This window comes from Periophthalmus magnuspinnatus, chromosome 11, assembly GCF_009829125.3.
Source record: "Periophthalmus magnuspinnatus isolate fPerMag1 chromosome 11, fPerMag1.2.pri, whole genome shotgun sequence".
NCBI lineage: Eukaryota > Metazoa > Chordata > Actinopteri > Gobiiformes > Gobiidae > Periophthalmus > Periophthalmus magnuspinnatus.
In genome coordinates this window covers 26,326,310-26,332,407 of record NC_047136.2, presented here as the reverse complement: position 1 = coordinate 26,332,407, position 6,098 = coordinate 26,326,310, and positions in this window count along the sequence as shown.

The window sequence follows — 6,098 nt, the reverse complement described above, 5'->3', positions numbered from 1 at the left end:
ATACCTATTTTAAGATGTCTTCACTAGAACCAGCTGCTTCGGTCACATGATGCTGGTATTCCTTTTCAGGTTGACAGGAGGTCTTGTAATGCATCTTTTAGTGACTGCAAGCATCTGTTAGTGACTTATTCTACCTCTCTGTGAACAGCTAACTATACATCCCTTTGTGACCTTGTACGGACAGTATGTAAAATGAGTTAAGTCCTTATAAGACCTGCCTTCTATACATAGTACCTTTATGGGGCTTTAAGTACTGGAAAACTCCCCTGAAACACAACGCATGTGCCTGCTGTCTGTAACTTCATTTTGATCAGATAAACTTCTTTCAACTCTCCTGATCTGGAATCTCTTCCTTCACAATTACACTGAGCAAAGGGTCTGAATACTTATGACCTTGTGATATTTCAGGTTTTCTCCTGTAATAAATCTGCAAAAATTTCAACAATTTTGTGTTTCTCAATATGTTTTGTCAATATAGGGTGCTGTGTGTACATTAATGAGGAAAAAAATGAACTTAAATGATTTTAGCAAATGACTGCAATATAACAAAGAGTGAAACATTTAAGGGGTCTGTATACTTTCTGTACCCACCCAAAAATATGCAAATTTACTGTAAATCTTCAAAAGACAAATGGATGAAAAATGTCTGCCACTTTTCCCAAACACCTGAAAATCCATCATGTCACGCTGTTCCATTCATGCTGTTCCATTCACGCTGGACTGGAAGCACAGTGCAGCGTCAATTATCACCACTGTGGAAGAAAATCTAAACTTTGTATTTGGTTTTGAGAAAAGTGTTGGTTGATTCAAACACGGTAGCACTTTAAAATACGGTCTGGGACTTACCAGGACTTACTGTGGTAGTTAGTAGAAACTTGACTGGTAATTACGGTGGTACTTACAGTGGTAGTTACAGTGGTAGTTACTTGGGTAGTTACTATGGTACTTCTGGTGGTACTTTGGCTGGTACTTATACTGATACATACTGTATAACTAATAGTGGTACTTTGTGGTACTTACAGCAGTACTTATAGTGGTACAAAAGTGATACTTGCACTAATAAGTACTGGTGCTAGTACTGGTACTTATTGCAGTATGTCATATTAAGTGAATGGTTTAAAGAATATGTTGTTATGAGGCCGATGAAGCTTTGATTTCATTATAAGTTCATAGAAAATACACAAGACAAAACTGTGAAAACACAAACACTTTATGATGACAAATTTCACATTAATACAATAATCAGATTGAAAAGAAATTTCTAATAACAAATAAATTATACGTTTTGAATGAACATGACAGTGATACATACTGGTAACTATCAGTACTTTAACAGGTATTTTAAAGGGAGACATTATGGTACTGGCACTAGTAATTACTGGTACTATCTATAGTACTTACTGTAGTATATACTGGTAGTTACTGGTACTTTCTGTAGTACTTACTGCTGTTTGTACTGGTATTTACCGCAGTAGTTACCAGTGAGAGTGGAATGTATTTTAAAACGAGACATTATGGTAGTTGCACTAGTAAGTACTGGTACTTTCTGTAGTACTTACTGTGGATTGTACTGGTAATTATTGTAGTAGTTAACAGAGAGACCAGACTGTATTTTATGTATTAATGTGAAATTTGTCATCATAAAGTGTATGTATTTTCACAGTTTTGTCTTGTGTATTTTCTATGAACTTATAATGAAATCAAAGCTTCATCTGCCTCATAACAACATATTCTTTAAGGGAAAAAATGAAACACTAAAAACTGAATATATTTTAAATTATTCAAGATTAAAGGACCTATATTATGCTATATTCTGATCTTTGTTATAATGATGTTTCCTCGTGTTGTTGTGTGTTCTTCTCTCAAACCAAAACCACTCTGTTCCACCTTGTGATGTCACGTGGTAATACAGGAAGTGCTCTACTGTTTTTTTAAACTCCAGACAACTTCAGTAGAATCATTTGGGTGATTTCAGCCTCGGAATGGCCAATCTAAAGGTGAAACAGAGCAAGGTGGAAGGTGGAACAGAGCATTTTGAGCTTTGGAGAAATATAAAAAAATACTGCAAAATTACTCAAATGTGTGGATGAAACAAAAGTGTTTTTGAGAACATAACAACTAAAATGGCTTCAAGCTCACAACAGTCCTTTTTTCCTTAATATAGGACCGTTAATTAGATAATCAACTAGCTTTATATGCACATAAAAAACAAAAAAAATATATTTTTTGTCATTTAACTCGAAAAAGCACACCTCAAATGTTCTCTTTATGTGACAATTTCATATATTCACTAAATATGTATTTCTACTCTATGGACCATTAGGGAAATCAAAACAAACAGACCCTCAACCAGAAAAAGTATCTAAAACAAGTCGACCCTCAGCCAGAAAATCTAAAACTAATAGACCCTCAATGAAAAATTTCTAAAACAAGTTGACCCTCAAGCAGCAAAAGCATCTGCAGTACACCAGCTTGGTATGGATTTTCTGCTGTCATTCAAAACTCTCCTCTCAGACTAGTACTACTAATATAAAGAGCCCAAACTTTCCAGCGTGTATCATGATTGCGATCTGTGGGTCTGGGAGGCAGCAGTGGTCAGCTCCGACTGCCTTCCCCTGCCCTTATCGAAGCACATGTTCAGCCAGCTGCTATGCCAATATGAACCACCTCTCTGGGCCACATTCACAACCCGCTCAGCCTTGTAATAGCGTTTTCCCATCGCCGATCATCATCACTCCCCTTCCTCCCCATCACACCTCCAGAGCTGTTTACCTCATCACCTGTGGTTATGTGTGTTTTTACAGGCTCGTAATGTCCATAGCAGTGCCATGACCTCATCTGTGCTGCAGCCTGCCCGGACCGTATCTCCGGCAGGTCCCTTCACACCCAGAGTCGGACCATCACGGCCATTTGTTGTCGCCTTTTGGACGTTTTCATTAAGATGATGTCAGGATAGGCCCAGTCATTCTGCATTATGTTTACTCAAGGGTATATAAAGACGGTATTGTGCTCTGTTCAAATATGGAGTACTGAGAATTTAAGTATTTGAAACCTGTGGATAGTCTTTCAGCTAATGGAAAGATAAGACGTGGAAATTATAATGTTTTAAGTGCTTTTGTTGTGGAGATGTTACCGCTTCACCTGGACTATTCCACAGTATGGCATTAAACGTATAAATCTGCGTAGTGTGGAGTGTTCATCAGCTAGTCATAATGAACAAAAATGAAACTAATCGTGAATATAATTAGATTGTTGCACTACAATTTGTCATGTTCTGGATAAGATTGCGTAAAATATTAAAAATAAACAATACATTTTAATAGAATAACCGCGGTTTAACCTAAAACCTCTTGTGATGTTTTTGATTATGACAAGGAATAATAACTATTCCCACAATGTCTCGCAGTAACGTCTTATTTCGTACATGAACACTATGCCAAGACAATGACCTCACCGAGTATCTTTCACGGTTAATAATCGTGCAAGTCTTGTCTTCAGCAATGAACCAGTGAACCTGCTAGAAAACTGGGGTGCAGGGGCATGTGTTTGTTGCTAACGCTCTGCTAACAGCGCTAATGCGATGTAACCGAGGCCGCTCAGGGATCAGCATGGTTCAACACAACAGCGCATCTGAGCAGGGAATCGTTTTTATTCAAGAACTGAAAAGTCTTCCACTACGCTAACATGTACGTTACAGTATTACATTTGTCTGTACTGCACATAGACACACAGCAGAAGTACAAAAGTGGCTAATACTGAAATACTGTATCTATATTTGCAGTGAAATGATTGGCTGAAACGGAAATCATCTGAGTTTTTTTATAGGTCAAATTTGAATCATGGTGAAATGGTTAAAAGTGCCATACTACACTGTTTTCTGATCGATGTTATAATGTTGTTTCCTCATGAAAAACATACATGGAGTATCTCTGTTCCACCTTGTGATGTCATGAGGTAATACAGGAAGTTCTTGTGTTTTGAAATTCCATACGCCTTCACTAGAATCATTTGGATCATTTCAGCCCTGGAGTTGCCAATCTTGACTGAACTAAAGGTAAAAGGGGCTGTTAACTTGAAAGCTAGCACTTCATGACATCACAAGGTGGAACAGAGCATTTTGAGTTTTGGTGATGTAAACAGACTAATGATAAAGTGTTACTCAAACATGTGTAAATGAAACAAAACACAACTCCAGGTCTGTTTCTGAGGAGTTAACAGCTTTATAACATGACTTCAATTTTGTGTAATATAGGACCTTTAAAGGCACACTATGCAACTTTTCTGGTGAAGGCACTGCCACCTATTTACCTCCGTGGAAATGTTAATAGTTTAAAGAAAAACGCCTCTCCACAGATCTGACGTGCAGCTTGACCTGATGACATCACTTGCTTGTCTCCATGGTAATAAATACATTTAAATTCTCCATGGAGACAAGCAGGTGATGGACCCTCCACCAGAAAAGTTACATAGTGGACACTTAAATGAGTTTCTTTTTAGCATTGCGTGAAAAATGTAATGCACGTTTGAGATTAAATTGTTGTAACTTTTAGATGTTAATGCAAGGCTTTCATTTTGTAATATAAAACAAATGGAGTGACTGTTTGAATAACTGCACTGAGGTATAAATAATGTAATATATTTTGCTGCTCATGGATTAAAACTCTTCCTTTGCGTTGGCAGTGTTCAGAGCTTCTTGTGTGAGGTCATATATTTACAAATGTACATTCATTTACTCATAGAGTCCTAAATGAAGCAACAAAGTGCCAGAGCCACCGCCTCAGTGAGCAGGGAACACGCTGCACTTTTATGCTTTTGGACATGATCCAGGAATTAACAACAGTTGGTATCAGTTTATCTTTCTATACCGAAGGAGACGGCAGCAGCTATTTGTAGAGCAACATTGTCCTCCTGTGGCTGTGGAGTGTAAGGCATCAACATCTAGAACATGGGAGAAGTATTAATGTCAGTTTGAACAGACTTTGGCAATAAAAGCACAACGTGCAGTTTGATGAAAACTATAATGATGTTTATGTAACACTGTCGTACAGCTTTGTCATTAGGCTGAAGATTCTTTGTGCCAATGCAATAATCACACTGAGAAAATGTGGCAACTGACAAATGCTGTTAAGCCATAACAGTCAGCAGTATTTACAAAAATCTGCAATTACAAAAAATAAGTCTACCTGTTACATTTTGAGTAAAGCAGAAGTGCACAAAACTAGAACTTCACCAGATAATTTTCTTTAATCAGAATCAGAATCAGAAGACTTTTATTGCCATAGTCTGTGAACACAGTTCACAAACTAGGAACTTGCTTCGGTGAAAAAGTGCAACATAAACACACTGAATAAATACAAATACAAATAAGGGCATGCACAAAGTTAAAAAGATATGCTTAAAAAAAAATCAAGTGAAATACTTAAAGGGAGAAAATATATACAACAGCAGCATCAGAACAACAGTGCAAAGTGGCTTATTAAAGTGACCGGTGTTATAAAGTGTCCAGTTTAGTGCAGATATTATAAAGTGAGTTAAGTGAGTTATATTATAAAGCAGATATTATAAAGCAAGATAAGGCAACACTTGACCACTATTCCTTCACAAGATGAGCACCTGCTCAGAGGCTGTGCCTGTTCTGACTGTATTGAGGATATTGAGGTGGCAGCACACCGTGACATTTTTCACAGTGCATGAATCATACAAGATGACTGTAATACTGTTAAACAATAAAAGTCAATTATAACTTGTAGAGTTATAAACTACCTGCAAGTAGTTGTGTTCAGATTTCAAGTGCATTGTGAATATAAAATTCTAAATCATTTTGTTACTGTACATAAAAGTTTTTGTTTTCATTTTGCTTGTTTGCATTTATTTGAAGGAGGAAAAAAAAACGTTCACGCGTAATGGAAAAGACTGCCACTAGATGGAGGCAGAGACTGTAGTTTGTCTTTCAGATAACTCTAGATGAAAGGAGTCAGAGTTTGTATCTGCAAATTTCAACATTCATCTTCCAAACGCTGGGAGAGCACACTAAAGAGCACAAATGTAGTGTTGACAAAGCACTGTCCAATAACCATGTGACACTTAAAAGTTTATAC